We start from the raw sequence: 19,805 nt of genomic DNA, 5'->3' as shown, positions 1-19,805 counted from the left end.
TGACATTTGAATAACATAAGGAATTTGGGAGGAGTCAGGAAGAGTCCGAACAAAGTCAAGGGGGAAGTTCAAGGAAAGCTGGCTGCTGGGCTGAAGGTGGAGACTCAGGACATCCCCCAGGTCTCAGCTCAGGGGAGTGGCTGGAGGGCAGTCTATAGTGGGGGAGGAGGTCAACAACAGATGTCCTCAGGCTGTATACATGCCAGCCTGTAGGTGTAGCTTCCTCTGGAATCCTCAAAGGCGGAACTCATAGTAGAGAGTCTTTGGTTCAGGCACAGCAGGCATGAGTTGAGTCTCCCGTGGCAGGCTCCAGATGTTTTGCAGCTGAGGGACCCCAACACTTAAGAGGATACTATTCTCAAAATGGACGAATTCTAGGAATAAATACCAGTGTAGCCATTATTAGGCATCAGAGCTTCTGAAAGGATATGGCATAGGATGGGGCTGGAAGTGGCTATGCACTTACAATTAATGAGTGTGTTTAAATTATTCTACAGATCTCAAAACTTTTCCAGTAAACTCTACATGTTTTTCTCTTGAATCTAAAAGGTGACACAGTGCATTTCAGAAGCTGGACAGTTTCTGGTGTTTTCAAGGTATACAGAATTAAAATTACATCCTCATAACCCAATAAGATCAATAAGGTATTTTTTTTAAACAAAAAGTAAGCCTTTGTCTAAAAGTCTTATTTTTCTTTATTGTTACTGCCTTGTATTTTATCTACTTCTTCTTTCAGAGATAATTTTACAAGTCATCCTATTTCACCACAAATTAATATCCTTTACTCATTGCACACCTTTGTTAAGAAAATTCATTTAGAAATTGTTTAAAATAGATACTCACTATTCCCAAATATGTCACTAAAATTCTTCTGGTACTCTGAACTTGCAACAACAGGGTTTATCCAGAGAAGTACAGAAAATATATGATCAGCTTCTAAAACTATATTTCATCTGATATTAAAGAACTGGAATGTTTTAGCCAAGAAAATACCATGTCTATACCTAATGGTTTATTGGAGATTTCATTGAAGTACTTGAAAATTTCCTAAGAAATAATGGTGCCTGTTATTCATGGTAGACATTAACAAGACACATGTTGAGTTTATAGTTAAAGACTGTATCATAATTGGATATAGATGCATATTAATAAAGCCCTGGTTTTGATATTATTTATCACAGTGTATTAATGGCATGCTGTGAGGAAAGCATGAACACCACTCTCTGTCCAGCAAAGTAATACCATGTTGCTGCAAGAAGTTTTGCTCTGTATGAGAAAGGACGTTCTAAAATGTTAGAGTGACCCAAACAACTCATAATGAAAGTGGCCACGTTCCCACCTTATAAAGTATTCGCTCCCACAGAGGTTTTACAAACTATCATTGATGAGTGAATTCAGTTGCACAGAAGGCTTCATTTTGTTTTGCTTCAGGATACCAGACAACCAAAACCTTCAAATAGTTGTACAAATATAAGGTTTTTTGTTGTTGTTGTTGTTGTTGTTGTTGTTTTTAAGTAGGAAAGGAAAGGACAAAGGAAGGAGCCCTAGGACAAAGCATTTGATGGTCCATGGGCTCATATATACAGTTTTGCCATTATGAGGTTAAACTAAAGAATGCTTATTTTCTTATGATAATTGAAGGGAGCCAGGCTTCTGCCTGCCACCCCTGCCTAAGGTAGGCAATAAGCAAGAGAGTTGTGAGTTTGATGTTAGCTTGACTACATAATAGTCATAAATAAATAAATAAATAAATAAACATAAATAAAAACAGAGGGGGAAATGTTCATTGAAGTAAACTTTTTTTGAAAAACTGCTTCATGATCAATAAAAAATTAATGTAACATGGGAATTAGATTTTTATAAATCAGTCAAATTAGAGAGAAGCTTTGCCAAATGATTCATAAACAGGCATAATATGTCTAAAATTTTCACACTAAAGCATAAACTACACACTTGCTGACAATTGAATTTAAGACAAAATATACTTCCATACTCAGAAAGAAAATTTGTTTTATGGCTTTTTCTTCCAATAGTATGATTGCCAGCAAATGCCACCACATCAAGAAGGGCTGATACATACCTTCTGTGACTTCCTGAGAAATTATAATTTTGATAGACTTGCCGAATTGCAGGTTTATTTATTTAATTTTTTTTTAGCAAAATTTCAGGAATTTGTGTTTTGTTAATCAAAGAAAAACTAACCAGGACTGCACATGAATGCTGGTCATGGTGATAGTACCATCAGTACCAGGGGGCCAAGGCACGAGAATGAAGAACTTGGTGTAATCCTTGGTGCATTGGCCAGGGGACAGCCTATCACTATATATGACAAGCCCCCCCACCCCCTCTAAACTCTAATCTGTCCCTATCACACATTTTGTTACTATTCTAAACAGCATTGCAATAATAAGCAACACAAAACCATCCTAGGATAGCTATCTCCATGGGCCTGATACACTATGAAATAAAAAAAATAACAATAAAATCTCAACTTGGTAGAGAAAGCTCTGATGGAAAGACAAGCTAAAGGTTCGAATAGACATTTTCGTAAGTTAACAGGTGTGTGGAATCTGTACAGTGGCATCAGACAAAAAACAGGGCACCGGTGACGTAATGTCTCGCCTGGTCAAGATGGCTGTTATCAAAACAAAGAAGATGTGCCCTCGAGGGTGTGGAGACTGCAACATTTGTATATTGTCTTTGGGGTTAAGAATGCTACCATTGCTAAGAAAACATAGCAGAGGTTCCTCTCAGGTCCAGCAGTCACAATAATGTGGCACTTACCCAAAAGGGTTGGAATCAGGGTCTCTCTCATACATACAATGGCAGCATGACTTTCCTTGCAGCTATTCATAAAGAAAGATGGATCAGGGGCATGCTGAAAAGCCCAGTGACCTGCTTTCTATAGCAGGAGCCACATGTTGGAAATAGAGAACTGATCCCCCTAGGCTGTCTCCTCTAATCTCCACAAAAAATAAAAGTAAATAAACAAAAGTAAGAAAAGGTGTAAAAAATATTAGTGTCTGCTAGTAAAAAATGGATATAGAAATATAATATGTGTGTAAATGCTATTCTACCTTAGAAAAGAAATTGGGATAAACAACAGTAAGGACCTTGAAAATATGCTGACTGAAATAAAGTGGTCAAAGAGGAACATGTGGCACTTTTGTGATGTATTAGTATCTAATATAGTTAAATATGTGCAAGGAAAGTTAACCAAGACTGTGAGGGAAATTAACTACTCAATGAGCACAGGGTTTCTGCTAAGTGAGAGCAAGAATCTCTAGCCTGGCATCCTATGATGTGGAGTTTCCACCCAACAAAATGTATTGTACACTTAAAATATTTAAGAGGGTAGCTCTCATGTCTGGCCACTGCAAAATAGCCTTTGAATAGAATAGGGTATCAGTTGAGAAGTATACAATATTCTCTGATTGAACTATGCCCAGAATATCTCATTGCCGTTTTGTAGAAGTTAAAGTTGCCTATGGCTATCTTCATTCATGTTCATGTTCACAGCAACCTCATCCTTTTGCTTCCAAATACTGCCTCAGGTTCCCAACAGTGGCAAGCTATATATTATTGGAAAGAATAATTTAGACAAACAAGTCTAATTAACTCATAGAAAAATTCTGTTTAAAAATGCCCATTGGGGTTGTGAAGATAGATGGCTCAGTCTGTAAGAATGCTTGCTAGCAGGAGGACCTGAATTCTTACTCCCACCACCCACTCGTAAAGCAAGGTGTGGCCACATGTGGCTCTGTAGAGGCACAAACTGGAAGGGTGCTAAGACTTGTGGGCTAGCTAGCAAATGTGATAATTGTGAGCCTCAGACTCAGTGAGACAACAATTCTAAGGAATGTAGGCATATAAATAGTATAGGACACCTGATCTCTTCCTCTGGCCTCCATGTTTAACTGCACAAAGCACAAATTGCTGTACATCACATACACAAGGTTGTTCACAGCAACACATTGCAAAGCAAAGCTGATTCATTAAAACACGTAATGCATCTGTATTCTTATTTGGGGACAAAAGTAGAAGCAAATTGGAAGCCAAAGAAGTAGTTCAGAGACACCCACATCTTATTTTGTGGGTTTATATAACTCTTCCTGGAAAACCCTCTCCAGTTTTTGATGTGGAATTAAAATAGATTTGAAAACCCTCAAACTGGGAAAGAACTCATTAACCTATACTACAGATTTCAGAGTCAAGGCAAGATAGTTCACTAACAATTTTAAAATAGAATAGAGGTCTGATTTTCATGATGCAATATTGAAAAAGTATAGTGTTTATATATAGCACAATAGCAGTGTACAAAAAGCATCCACGTTAATGGAAGATGAATGATAATGTAATTAGCCCAGGAAATATGTAATAAAAATGCACTCTGTTACATTGCACTACCATGTTCTAAATTAAACACAGTAGCTTGCCTAATTTTTGTTCATAAAAACAATAAAATGGAGGCTTGTAGTGTTGGCAAACCACACATTTCACTTCTATAAATACCAGTGTACTTTTTGTGCATTCCTAGGAAAATATTTACGCTCTTCTAAGACAAAGAGGTAGACTATATATTGATCTCTAACAAGGTCAATATTTTTTCTAGACTAATGTCCATTTGAAACTGAGATCTCTCTCTCCTTCCTCTCCTCCCTCTCTCTTTCCATTCATCCCTCCTTCCCCCTTCTCCTTCTCCCTGTCCCTCTGCCTGTCCCTCCCTCTCTATCTATCTGTCTGTCTCTGTCTTTCTGTCTCTGTCTCTGTCTCTGTCTCTGTCTCTGTCTCTGTCTCTGTCTCTCTCTCTCTCTCTCTCTCTCTGGGTCTGTTTCTGTGTTTAAGAGTATCTCAGTATATAGTTCGAGTTAACCTTGTACAAATTTTATAGGTAAGATTGACTTGGACTTGAACTTGTGATAATCTTCTTGCCTAAACTTGCATACTAAGATTTTAAGCATACATCGCCTGTCCTGACTCAATGTCAGTATTTGGCCTGTTATTTCACTGGTGTTGGAAAACTGGCCTGGAAGTGTATTATCTGCATCCACATAACCTTAAGTCATCCACATTACTAATTCATATTGAGTGCTTATGTTGAGACATGAGTGAAACCTTTGCCCTTTGTTGGCTCATCCTAGGTCCTGAACTCATTTGAAGTGTATTTGTTTGGATTACAGTTGGACTAAACCCACTCTTCAATCAATAAGGGAACTGTGCTCTTAAGATGTATTCTATTTAACATCGAAAGAAAATCACACAGCTTGACCCTTGTAGAGTGTTATGAAGAGCTGCAGTCAAGTGGAGACTTTTTCATTCCGTTTGAGTGTTTTGTTGCTATCTTGACCTTGAGCTGGGTACAATTGTGCATAGTGCATAGCATTCCTTTTGCTTTGCTGCTTCAATGTTAAGAGGCCTTATTAACACAGAGGCATAACAATTGATGGAGTCTGTAGCTAAACATTTAATTTTAACATTTATAGCAACTTAAAATAAGAAAGTAATAGGTTCCATTTATTGAGTATGTATTTTAACCAAACACTAGGCTCAAGTACTATCCAGAGCACTACATTTTTTTCTCTGAACTTACTGATATTGCAAATGATTATCCAGACAGTTGCTTCTATCAAGCTAGCCACTCTCTCTTGCAGACTTTGCATTGGCTCTGAGAAGTCACTGGAAATTTTAAATATATATTTCAAATACATACTGAGGTTTGCATTTCATAATTTAAGAGGCAAGGTTTTTCTCCTCAACTCAATGCTAAATGATATAACACTAGCAGTGTTAAGTGACCATGGTGAATTTGTACGATAAGCACAAGTAAAGGTCCCTTTCTTTCTTCACTTCAGAGAATATTTATCAGTGACTGATTGTATTCATGCATTGCACTATTCTTTTTCCAAGAATGAATATTGCCATTGGAAATATCTAACCTTGATCAATTACTGCTAATGAAGAGAAACTTAAAACTAGACATTGTCTTCAAGCACCTAAGTGGAAAGAATTGAGCCTCTTACATCACACACACGTCATGAAGCTAGCCATCCATACAGCATCAGTGATTTCAAGAAATAGGTAAGAGAGGAATCATCCTTAAGCATTTAGTCACTAACCAGGCAAGGTTGGATGTCAGTAAAGTATAGTTTATGGGCTAAATTTGCTCATTTCTGCACTAAATATTTGTGGAACTCAGCCACTTGTTTATGTGTTGATCACTTGCCTTCACACCTGTACAGAAGTGCAACACGAACTCTATGGCTAGCAGAGCAAAAATTATTTACTATTTGGTCCCTTACAAGTTTCCATAACTGATTAGAGTGGTGTGGGTGTGTCTGTTTAATGTATGCCACTTTGTTTTGGGTTCAGTTTACACAAAGATAGAAAGTTGGGCTGGAGCAATGACTGCACTTGTATACAGGCAGGAGGACCTTAGCTTAAATCCTCAGCACCAATCGAGTTATTTCCCTTTCTTACAATCCCAGCACAGTGGAGGTGAAGACAAGAAGATCAAGGAGTCTCTGTTTCACAGAAGCAAGTTACAGATTGGTAGAACCGGAAATCCAATGTCCTTTTATGGCCTCTGAATGTGCATATAGGTGCATACATCTGAACACATTGGCTCATGTGTTTCACATAAAAAAAAGTAGATGCAAATGAAAGGTAATTTACTTGAAATTCATGGCTATAAATATAGAAATGTAGATGCTTATCCAGAATACAGAGTATAGAGTATAGAATATAGAATAATATAGAATATAGAATATATAGAATATAGGATATAAAGTTCTATGCAACTTCATTTTATAGTGAATAATTTTATTCACTATGTTAAAAAGTATGTTTTCATTACACTATGTTATGATAAATACTCAAACTTCTTTACTTATTTTTTTATTCATTTATTTTTTTATTCAGCAAATGTTTATTGAAGGCTTACCTGAATCTTACCTCCTGGGCTCTAGAAGATGAGGATGCATCTATGAATCATTAATGGGACTTATATGTTATTGAAAAGGTATATAAGCATACACCTGTCAGATTATATTTGTATGCTAAAATATTAAGAAGCAATAATTCCCATAAAGAAAACTTAAAGCAAGAAAGATGTTGGAAAGTGAACAGAGCGATTCTCTAGATGCTCAGAGAATCCACTGCAAGCAGAGGACACTTGAACAGAGAAGGCAGAGTACAGTCCAGGGGAAGCATGTATTCCTGCAGAGGGCACAGCACAGACTTAACCCTATCCATTGAGCATGCGTTTATCCAGGGGAAGAGAGGAAGGTAAAGAATGAAAGAGGGGCAGACAAAGGAGGTAATGTTTAGAAGTGGGTAGGACAAGGTCATGTAGGGGTTCACAACGTAGCATTTGTTATGCTAGTCCAACAACACAGGAACCAACAGTGAGCTGTAAAGAGAAAACTGACACAGAGCGATTTGTATTGTAGATACCTCATAATCTTCTCTGCGATACACTAGAGTGGGCATAACAAAGTGAATAATTCCAGGTTCAGGTCAGTGCAGCAGTGTGGCAAGAGATGATCTGTGTTTGGAGGGTGCAGGGCAGGGGGTGGGTAAGGGTAACCAGGAACAAGGCAGTAAAAAGATTCATTTAAATTGAAAATGCTGCCTCTATTAAGTCCTCTTTATAATTTTAATCAAATGCTTATATCTCACTCCAGGAAGATGGAAACTTCATATATGCATTCAACAAACTGTTATTAGTCTTCAATAAGAGGACAGCTACTGATGTGTATTGAGATTAAAGGTGAAAAGAGACCCAGTTCCCTGACAAGTAATGGGATGAAATAGTTCCTCATCTGCCAGTTTCTTTGTAAATTAATGTAGCCTCTAGCTACTCTAACCTCAGCCTTGTCCTCTAAAATCTCTGCATATGGAGCATGTGTAGTGCCCTGGCTTCTCATTCAGGATGCCTGTGCTGGAGGCTGGCACCTCTACTCTCACCCGGACTCTAAGGATGGAAGACATGGATTAGAATAGAAGGCAGTCTACATGGAGCTTGCGCAGAGGACATTGTTGAACGTTCTGATCTTCTCTTTCACAACTTCAACTTATCATTGTTAACAGACGTGAGTAACCTTGCAGCCAGTGAGGATACAGAATTTCTTTCGTCCACGTTTTGGCTAGGGTGACCTCAACTTCCTCCTCCTACTTTCTTTAGGTTTTATGTTAAAACTCCAGCCAGCATTCCCTTCCATTGGAGGCCCTTGCTGTTTGTTGTTCTCCCTGTAAAGAAACACCTGCTCTGATGGCCACCACTCTCAGGGCCAGAGTTTGTACTGTGAATTTAAAATCTAGTTTCAACGTTGTGCTTCTTTCTTTGTTCTAAACAAAAAGAAAATTGTTAAACTGATATCTGACAAACATAGTCTGCAAATGTTGGTAGCTTTCTTTCTACATTAAGATGTTTACAGCCTGAATGAACATCTTTGCATTTCAGTAAAGTAATATTGCTATTCCCTGACAAATGGGTCCATCGTTGGCTTCAAAGCATCCTTGCAGCTCCAGCTAAAATCCATAACATGTAAAGGCAATGGGGTAAGCAAAGAGGTGTTAAGGCTTCCAGTAACAGTGCCATACTGATATTCCTGAGGTTGGAATATTGGTAATGCTGTGGGTCTCAAGATGAACAGAAAATACCTTCATGTGACTTTAAAACTGTTCAAAAATAATGACAATGAAATGACTATGAAAATTCTTGTTTTATATACATAATTTATAAATATCCATATATTCTTGGCCTTTTATTATTTTGAAAATGCCCAATATGTTTCTGACCCTGTGTTCCTTAGTGCTATAATGAATACATAATTTTATATAAGGACTAAGTAACCTTGCCAAGGTGTGGGTGAGTGGCACTGGGTGTCCTCTACCTCATAAGCCAGGCTCAGGACTGCCAGAGGAGCTCTGAAGGGTTAAAGTTTTGTCTGTGACACTGAAATTGAGGCCAGCTGTAGGTCATATCCACGTCCCAGTCACAGGAAAATGAACCTGTGAGACAGAACCTAATTATCTGCTAAACCAAAAGCCAGTCTCAGTTCAATAACTTACGACAGAGCCAGCAGCCAGATATAGTGTTACCATGGCAACTTTGGAAAAAGCTCCAGTGCTGTTGAGAATAAGGAGGAAGGGAAGGAGACTGTAACCCTAACTGTGCTGTAGCCATTTGATCTCAGACAAGGGAGTGTGTCTAGAAACACAGGTTACTCTGCACATGCCTCCCATTGTCTTCTCACTTTAATATCTGAAACAAGCATTGAAAAGAAAAAATACAATTACAAAATCCTGTGGGCCTAAAAATCAACCCCTTGTTCACAGATAATTGGAATTAATTTTAAAGAAGAACATGCAAGCTTCCATTCTCCCCTCCTCCATGTCCACCAGAAGTATGGATGGAATGGGACACAGCAGCGTTTTCACAAAGTTCCCAGTCTACCAAACTCAGTCTCAGTCGGTTTGCCTCTGCTTCCCCTAAGGGATGTTCTGAGAGAAAAAATTTCCGGAACTAAAGAAACAATGTTGGCTTTTCCAAAGTGTGTGAAAGTTAAGATAGAGAATAAGAGAGAATGAATTAATTAATTACTAAATTCTGTCTATAACTTGAGTGGAACAAGTTCCTGGTATATTGAGTTGGGAAGATCCAGCAATTAGAGGAATGTAAGAACTGGCATACTAATCATCTTCGTAGTTGTCTCTAGAATGGACAATGGATTTATGAATTCTTGAGTGAATGCTGGTTTTAAAAGGCACAGCATAGGCACTGTGCAGCTAGCAACTCAGTAAAAATGCTAGCTGTCCCCACCATTTGGACTAGTGGGATTCAGATGTGACCCCTTTATTTTTAAAATCATTCTTCATAAGACAAACCATGCTAAAACATGGCAGTTATAATTATTGGATTTCAGTCCAATTGACAATTATAATGTCATTAATGATATAAGACACAAATGACACAAAATATAGTCACTTAAGCCTGCTATCTAGTTTTAGTGCCAAGATTGAATTGTTTAGACAGCTGTGTATAAATACACATGTATAGCAGTATACTTATGTATAACTGATAAACACAGTAGGTTTGAAATAAAGGAAGAAATATGGATATAAATAATATCATTTTCATATTCATGAATAATTTTGTGGTAGTGCAAATGAAACAGAAGATAGAAAATAAGATTTTTCCAGCACAGAAGTAACTAAGAATGTAGCCTAAAACCTCTAATAAGGTAGACTCACATATGATATCTGTGTATTTTCTTTAAGAGATCACATCATTTAAACATACTTCACCTACCCCATCTTATTCTATATTGAATATATAATTATGTATTTGTAGAATCCTACAAGTTCAAATCCTTTAAATTACTGCAAATTAAAGGAGCCTAAGGGCTATAAAAGATGTGTTGGAAAGAAGCAGTGGACAGCAGCACAGAAAAAAAAGAACACATCTCAGCACAAGATGAGTTTTCTGATTAATCAGTAGGAAGTAGTTCCCTAGCCTATGTTTATAACCTTAACCTAAGCCCTTCTCAAGTAAATGGAAGCCAGAGAGAATATCCCTTCCTAAGACAGACGCTTCTGAGGCCTGGTTACCAAAACTCTTGCAACGATGCCAGCTAAGACAATGGAGTCAAATGCACTGCATGGGTCTTACTACTTCTAATGTAAGTTTTTCCCTTAATCTTTACATGTACATGAATTAATTAGGACAAGAAATAAAGCAGTTTCATCAGAAATTCATCTGCAAAAGTTATTGAAGCAAATGCTCTCCTGGTTTAGCTTTAGCCCACATGATTAGCTTACAAATTCAAGCTTTGGAAAGGACGGACACACTCACACACACATGCACACACGGAAACCAAAAAAACCTAAATTTCACTATTTTCTCTGTTCTATTTGAATTCCCAAGAAAGATAAAGAGGTACTAATAAAGAAACCATAGTTTTTCTCACAAACCTCTCAGGCAATGGTTTTGAAGAGCTTTCTTTCTGACTTTCTAAAGCAAGGTTTATTTAAACTTCTCAATACCACTTTCTTTGGCACCATAGTATTTCCTATGTATCTGTGAGTGTGTGTGTGTGTGTGTGTGTGTGTGTGTGTGTGTGTGTGTGTGCACATGTGTATCTGTGTGTTTTGAAAATATAACCCTAAAATCCATGAATGAGAATTGTGAGAGACAGATGCTCCTTGTAACACGAAGGCCTTGATATTTTCAATTAACATTAAACAAATACAATAAAATAAATTGTAACTGAGAATAATCTGTCAACATAAAATATTCTGCTTGCCATATGGAGGATATTCAATGTATTTGTTGGATGAGTGAAAAATATAAGGATCTGGATGTTAAAGACCAAGAGTATCTGTGTTCAAAGAAAAGCAGGGGAAATTAAGTACTGGATAGAAATTTAAAAACTGAAACCTAAAGTTTCTGATGCTATATCAAAAAACAAAGTCTCCAATTTTCACAGGTTGTTCTAGACTCACTGAGAAGTGAGAAACAAAGCAGCTAACGAGCAACACCGTCACTTTTGGGTGTATTATTTTTAGTAGACTTGCATAGTTCATAATATTCAAGAATGCGAAATATGCTTTCTATTTTCTTTCTATTCAGGCCTCATATGCCATGCCAAAGACTTGTGGTGGGGCTAGGAAGCAGGGGCAGAGAGGAGAGGTCCCAAGGTGCTATGGGGTGACATTAGTGACTATGAGTGATTCCAAGAGGAGGGATAAGGACACCAACACACTTACAAAACCATTGACCCAATATATGTCCTGTTTACAGGCTGTGGAGGGACAAAGAGCAGAGATGGAGAGAATGGCCAACTAATGAGTGGCCAATATTGAGACCCACACAATGGGCAAGAACCAATCCATGAAGCTTTAATGATACTCTGTCATGTTTCCTGCAGGAGCTTACTATAACCATCCTCTAAGAGGTTCAACCCAGCAACAGATAGAGAGACCCAAAGCCAAACATTAGATGGAGTTCTGGGAGGCTTGTGGAAGAGTTGGGGGAAGGACTGAGGGTCCCGAAGATGAAAGGAAAGACCTCCACAGAAGACCAACAGAGTCAACTAACCTAGACCCTTGGGGGTTCCCATAAACTGAACCACCAACCAAAGAGCGAGCATGGGCTGAAGCTAAGCCCTAGGGCCCACCCCTCAACTCCCACTCCATGCATAGGTAACATAAGTACATCTTGGTCTTTATGTCTACAACTGAAGTGGGGGCTGACCCTGAATTTGTTGCCTCCCTGTGGATGTTGTTCCCTTGCTGGGCCGCCTTGTCTGTCTTCAGCAGTTTGTGTAGGTGGCACACAGCATGGAGAAGAGGGTTTCCCTTTCTCAGAGGAGAAGGGGAAGGGGAAAAGCGGGCACGATCTGCATGAGAGGAAAGTGGGTTTAATATTGGGATGTCAAATGAACAAAAAATAAATGTATTAATTTAAAAGAGTCTGCATATGCTTTCTCTTCTCAATTTGCTTCTGATAATACCTATCTGGGTGTGGGCCCTGCTCTCGGAACATCTCTCAGCTTACTGCTGAGCTCGTATTACTGTTATTCCAGAGACAAGCTTGCTGATTAAACTATTTTCTTCCCTTGTGTTTTGAGTGCTCTAAAAATGCTAGAGACTCCCATCTAGGGTCAGGCATGTCATTGACACTTCTTGCTTATGTTAATGGATATTCATGGGGACGATTTATGGGTTGGACTGCTAGTGGGAGATTTGGGTATTTCAGTCTTTCTCTGGCTTTGCTTTTCTGCCAGTCAGGCATTCTGTCAGTGCATGCCAGTGGCTTCCCCAGGAAGGGAAGGTTATGACTCACTAGGTCTCTCCACCCATCTACTGGGCGCTGGTTGTCTGCCTGCCTCCCATAGAGGTGGTAACAGTGAGAGTGGAACAGGCCATGCACTTTGCAACATCCATTTTCCTCTCCTCCCCTTCTCTTTTCACTGCTCCAAGCCTACTATGTTTTATGGTGTTCTATTCGATGGGCAACTACCTTGAGATTATATCATATTTTTACCTTGTTTTACGATTAATTTCTGACATGTGTAATCTGAAACTGTCCTAATATAGCTGGTCATGTCCTTTAGAAGTTGAAAATAAAATTATTTCCCTCTCATCTAAGACAACAAGCTTGATTTGAGCTCATTTCATTTTCTGTACATTCAAGAAAATAATTTAATAGATTTAAATATTTTTGCTTACTTTCTTCTTGTTTTTGCCCATACACAAAAGAAATGAATGCCATTAGTTAACTTAGTAGAGTAAAACATTAGGCAAAGCACAATTTGGAGAGGAAATAATCTTGTCTAAGTCCCCAGCTTTCATGCAGAGTTTAACTTGGCTCTGTCAGTCCAGCTTCTTCAATTTTCCTGACTCCTCTTGTCTCATATTTGCATAGCCACTTTCTTCTTTAAAGCAATTATCATCGTCCCAGTTAATATCATAAAGGAATTACTACATATATTTACAGAATTGGGTAATGATCTTCAGAGTAGTGTTTACATTTGGTAAAAAGAAAACAGGTTAAAAATGTTGACATCTGTGATTCAACTGGTTACATATCTTTTTTTTTTACTATGTATATTTTATTAGATATTTTCTTTATTTACATTTCAAATATCTCCTTTCCTGGTTTCCCCTATGAAAACCCCTTATCCCATCCCCTTCCCCTGCTTCTACAAGGGTGTTCCCTTTGCTGCTTCCTTGTCCTGGCATTCCCTTACACTGGGGCATCAAGCCTTCACAGGACCAAGGGCTTCTCCTACCAGTGATGTCCAACAAGGCTATCCTCCGCTACATATGTGGCTGGAGCCATGGGTCCTTCCATGTGAACTCTTTCGTTGGTTGTTTAGTTCCTGGGAGCTCTGCGGAGTCTGGTTGGTTCATATTGTTGTTCTTCCTATGTGATTGCAAACCCCTTCAGCTCCTTCAATCCTTTCTCTAACTCCTCCATTGGGGACCCTGTGCTCAGTTCAATGGTTGGCTGAGTGCATCCACCTCTGTATTTGTCAGGCTCTGGCAGAGCCTCTCAGAAGACAGCTATATCAGTCTCCTGTCAGCAAGCACTTGTTGGCATCCACAATAGTGTCTGGGTTTGGTAACTGTATATGGGATGGATCCCCAGGTGGGGGAATCTCTGGATGGCCTGTTACGTATCTTACAGTAAAGTTTTAACACAATGGACACATGATAAAACAACACATGAATGAAATCATTTAGCATCTCAAAAAATGAGTTAAAGTTATAAAAGTTATGAGAAATTTGAATGTATATGTGTAATGAGACACAAGAACACGAGTAATACTATATGATAGTAAGATTTATTCATTGGGATATGAAGATTTTCTTTCCTATTTGTCTGATATTTTAATTGTACAGTTTTATAGAATGAGTAACTGCTATTGTGAAATAATATTGAATTTCATAAGCAAACTAGTTCATCTTTGACAATGTGATAAGATCATAAGTTGGCCTATGATGATTGGAGACTAGCCGAATTAATATTAGAGGAGCAGGTTTAACTTGATCTGTGATAATAACATCTTTCTAGTAACATGTGGAAAGACTCTGGTAATTTCCAGACATAGGTCACTAGAGTAGTTGCAGTTATTCATTTAGTAGATTTTATAACATGCATCTGTATGTTCTCTGTTCTAAATATTAGAATTTTCAAAATGGGAAGAAAGATGCATCTTCATAGAACTTTCGCTTTAACTGTGACATAGTCTCGGAGTTGAGGTCTTTAGCCATGCTGACAAGAAAACAAATGAATGTTGGATTGGAATGGTTTCCTCAACTTTGTAATCACTTCTAGAATTTGTTGTGCTACCTTGACATCTTTCTTTGGCGTCACGTGTACATCATATGTGAAAGACAGCTTTTGGTTCCCACAACAGACCTGTGAGATGGTTGATTTTTATAAAGAGAAAACAGCTTGTATTTACTCACTTTCACTAATCTATCTCACAATCAGCTAATCCTGTTAATTTTCTCCTTGTGGAAAGATAGTCTATTAGTATTTCATGGAGGTAAGTTGTTCATCTCATAACCAGAAAACAGGAGAGGAAGAAGAGGAAGTCTGGAGTAGCATTGTCCATTTCAAGGGCATTATTTCAGTTACTTTAAGATATTCTAGTAGGACTTACTTCTCAGTGACACCAAAGTAAACATCAAGTGTTAAATATAAAGGTTTTTGGTGGGCATTCTAGATCCAAGCTAGAGACCCATGCCTGATATTCCAGTTTTACGTACTGAAATGAGAAGTCACAAGTAACTGATGATGGTTGAAAAAGGACTATCGTGATTCTCATTCTTTTGCTGTTAATAAGCAAAACAACATCATCTCTATTTTGTTACAATTTGCATGTACATGCAATCTATTCTGTCTCTAAAGTCTCTCAGTTGTGTGTGCATGAGACCTCTCATATATATACATCTGGTTTCATATGATTGAAGTTAGTGGTTATAATTTTTTTGTGGGATCACTCAAAGCTTCAGAGGAAACTTTTACAGAGATATGAAAGTAGAAAAGCCAGGGGATATGCTGAGTTAGGGGGGATTTTATCTTTTGGTAGAATTGCAGTAATCCTCCTATAATTTATACATGGCTCATTCTCTCATTCCTGAATTGTTTGCCCCACCTGTGATTAGTTACAATGCTAGTTATTCATCTAGGAGATATTTTTTGTAACATGCACGTATTTATAACATGTTATGTTTTCTGTCCTAAATATAGTGCTAGAATTTACAGAATGGAAAGAAAGATGTGTCTTCATAGAACTTTCTCTTTAGCTCTAACATAATCTGAGTTGATGTCTATAGCTATACTGACTAAAGACAAATGAACTTTGGATTGCAAAGAACCATGCATCTAGTGTTAAGCCTTCATGGTTCCATACCTACCCATCATGTGCACAGCTTCTGTGACTATCGTAGCTCCTTTACAAGCTGATATTGGTTTGCCCTTAATCATACACTTTCAAGTTTTTCAACAATTACATCAATTTATCAACTAAATTCAATGAGAACTATAGCATAATCTATCTTATTTCTGGATATTTGAGTATGTTGCATATCCCTTCTAACACACTAGTCTTTCTATCCTTAGGAAATCAAGTAGATGCACTTTTGTAGGGAACTTTCCTTAGATATTATAGTAAATACCTTCTCTAGAATCCCAAAGCATTATATGGTCATGTGAATCTGTCCTATTCTGAAGACAATTATTTCTTGGCTTCTCTATTATTCTCAAAAGAATGCAGTGTTGTGTTTTAAAAAGGAAATTCTACTTTCATTTGGATTTCATACCTAGGTAGCAAGGAATTTGATTTTATATATCATTGTTCATGAATGGGTTGATAAGGAGATGGATGGATCAAATTTTTAAGGGCTGAAAGCTTCTTGTTTGTAATTGTATATAATTCTACATATCCATGGAACATTTAAACATGACTGTTTTAAAAATGAAGATTCATTTCCTCTTAAGAGTTTAATCTCAGATAAACATGAGGACTCACTTTGAAAATGAAAGAAAATGACTACTAAAAGTTTTAGTAACTAGGAAGAGAGGATTCTCAAACTTTCAATTAACACTTTTCTCAGGATATCCTGGCATTAAGTTTCCATCATTCAGCAAAGATCAAATTAAAATACCATGGAAGTATTTTCCCTTCTCTGGTTTTAAAGACCTCTAAGTGCAGATAATATGGAAAGCAAATCAGATATTTTAAGTACCCAGCATGCATGCCATAAACGTCCCAAAGGAAATTTTTTTTCATATTGTGAAGTTCAGAGTTTCTTCAATGTTCCTAGAGCTGATAGTTAAAATGCTGATGCAGTGTAATGCATGGAACTACCCAAAACAATCTTTTACTATTCATCAAAGGCTCTTCAACTTATAGTGTAATACTTAAAACCTTTACTAATGTGTAGACACACAAAAACAAAATATTCTTTTGTAAATTTTATACTTGAGATCTACTTTTATATCATTTATTATTACATATCCAAAATCTAAAAGGAATGTGATTTTCAAACCATGAAACATTTCACAATACCTTTCCAAAACTATAATGAAAAAAATGCTATCATTATTTTAAAATCATTAGTAAGTAAAATAAAAACTTCTTCATATTGACTTTTTAAATTATAAAGAAAAACAATAGATTTTTCTTAATTAATAATTAAGATTGAAGTAAGAACATTTCTTTTTAAACTAAAGAGATCATGAAATAAAATTTAAATAATATTTTGATGATCATGGAAATCTCATATAGGCTGAAGAAGTAATAAGAAAAGGCTTGGAATAGTAACCCAAGATTTGTGAAACAAAATTGATTTCCACTCAAACGGGGTCTTTTACTGTTCTTGAAAATGCCATGGTGTCAGCCTTGGCCATTAGGAGACTGTGATTTATAGCTGAGACAAAGTGTAGTACCAGCTGACTGTCTGGAACCACAACACAATGTCTGCAAAGGTGGCCAGGACAGCGCCAATTTCTTAACCAATCAGCGGGATGTAACTAAGACCTGAGCTTCCTCTCCCCCATCTTGATAAGGGAATGATAAAATATTATCTGGAAGGTTTACGTTGTAAGAGATAAACAGGCTTAGTGAAGGAAAGTAGATGTCAGATGTTGTCCTTCTATAAAATAAATTATAAGCATTATTTATGGGAATCTGTATTTCACCCTTTTAGAAACAAATATTAAAAACAGGAACATAAACAGATGTTCCAAATATGACAACTTATTTTAATATACTGGAAACCACAGCATAATTTTATAATTTGATTAATTAATAAGAAGTACTGTGAATGTTAAAATAAAATTTCAAACTCTCTAAATTATATTTGTAGCTTTGTTCAACTGCATTATAAAAATGTTTTCCATTAGAATCCTTATTCATAGAAAACTAGTCTTCTCAGAGAGAAAGATTTCTTAAGTAGTCATGATTGTCAGTTAAATTTTAAAAATTGCCCAGGTCATACCATGATAAACAACAGTGACCAGTAAGGCTGGCTCACTGCTGGACTAGAATAATTGCCAAAAGTTCAAGGCCAGTCTGGGCTACAGTGTTAAATCTGTCTTCTAACCACTTCCCAACAAGACTATGAAAATCTATCACCAGAATCATTTATTCATAGCTGTCTTATGTGTAAAATACAATATATACATTAACACTAAAGAAAAAAGATTTTGGTCAATTCCTAACCAAAAATAGGAGGATTCTAATGTTTAACCACAGAGATTTCTATAACTTTGGTGATAAATGTTCAAAGGTATTAACCAACTTGTAAAATTATATGATAACTATGATATACACATTAGACTACTTAATAAAACCACTATCCTTTCTTTAGCATACTTTTATTTCTAATAATCTTTAATTAGGAAATTTCAGATCCATAACTGACAAGACATGCTTGCTGTCCTGACAGAGTTCACAATCTAAATGATCATTAGAAATGCTAAGAAAATGTAGGTAATTTCCTTGATATTCAAGGTTGAGATCTGCTATGTGAGACAGTTCTCTATTGACATGATATACACAACACAGTTCTCAAGATATCAGTGCTTCCCATTTTGGTAAGCACTACCAAGTCCAACTAAGCATAGTTGACCTATAAATGTTGTAAGGACAACCAATTCAGAAACTGGTGATGACTGTTCAAGCTCTGTTCTGGTTTTGCCTGGTATTTCTTCTACAATGTATCATCATGAAGCATTTTCTTTTTTTGCAGAGACTGTTAGGTTATCCTTGGGCAGCAAAGGTTAACCTTTGCTGATTCACTGATGGTCAGGGGAGTGAAATGGGGCTTCTTTTTTACCTTCTGGACTGGAAAACAGTCTCTTTCTCTCTCTCTCTCTCTCTCTCTCTCTCTCTCTCTCTCTCTCTCTGTGCCTGTCTCACTCTGTTTCTCTGTCTCACTCTCTGTTTCTCTCTCTGTCTTACTTTCTCTGTTTCTGTCTCTCACTCCCTCACTCTGTCCCACCTCCTTCCCTCTTTCCCTCCCTTTCTCACTCCCTCTCTCTTCCTGTTTTTTATTTACTTCTGCAATATTAAGTTGTAAAGATGATGCAGTTGGTGAGCTTTGTCAGTCAATGACAAGTGCCCCTCTAAAATTGTAGACCTAGTAGAGAGAAATAGGAGCAGGGAGGGGAGAGCAGATACAAAGAGGGACTAAATACGGTGAAGAGAAGAACTAGTGAATAACAGTGCATACTGCACTGAGAATCTGTATTCAGGTACTTGTGAGTTCTGGAGTCTTTCTTTCCTACCTGCGATCTCTTCAGAAAAGCAGTAAGAGGAGGTTCCATGCTCTTCACACACATTAGTTCTCAATGAAATGCAATAATGCTGTCTGCTCCAGATGCAGTTAATCCTCAGAAAATGTTAATAAATTTCTGCTAGCAGTTTCATCCTTGAGTCACATTCCTACTGGCCTGAGTAAACTTTATATGTAGTTCTTTAAGACAGTATTGAGACGGATAAATTCATATTCTTGTAGAAGTGAGTCTTCCTTACAAACATCATGTCTGGTAGCCTGACAGACAAAGGACAAAGATTGTCTTCACAGAGTAACCATGACATAAGGCGAGGATCATGTTTTTAATCTTGTAAGAAAAAGACATGGTCCTTTTTTTAAAAAAAAAAAGAAATCAGCAATTTGTTTTTTTCAGAATTAATTGGTTACATTGTTTTAAAATATATTAAATCATAAAGTTGGGTGCTAGAAATCATATAAAAGTTGAATACTTTTCTTTTGAAATACTA

The 19,805-nt window shown here is 37.1% G+C and overlaps 1 long non-coding RNA gene across 3 annotated transcripts in view; it reads right to left on the bottom strand.

Moving 5' to 3' along the window:
* Positions 1–19,805, bottom strand: part of LOC116086070 — a 503,346-nt gene that overhangs the window by 69,627 nt on the left and 413,914 nt on the right. The window contains exon 10 of one of the 3 annotated variants that reach the window (XR_004116811.1): positions 203–374. The exons of the other annotated variants lie outside the window; for them this stretch is intronic. This is a non-coding gene — a long non-coding RNA (uncharacterized LOC116086070). Of the gene's footprint in view, positions 1–202; positions 375–19,805 lie in introns of those variants that run through there. 3 annotated transcript variants of the gene reach the window in all.

The sequence above is a fragment of the Mastomys coucha genome, unplaced genomic scaffold (assembly GCF_008632895.1).
Source record: "Mastomys coucha isolate ucsf_1 unplaced genomic scaffold, UCSF_Mcou_1 pScaffold12, whole genome shotgun sequence".
Lineage (NCBI taxonomy): Eukaryota > Metazoa > Chordata > Mammalia > Rodentia > Muridae > Mastomys > Mastomys coucha.
The sequence above is the reverse complement of the archived record's forward strand: the minus strand, read 5'-3'. Positions and strand labels throughout refer to the sequence as shown.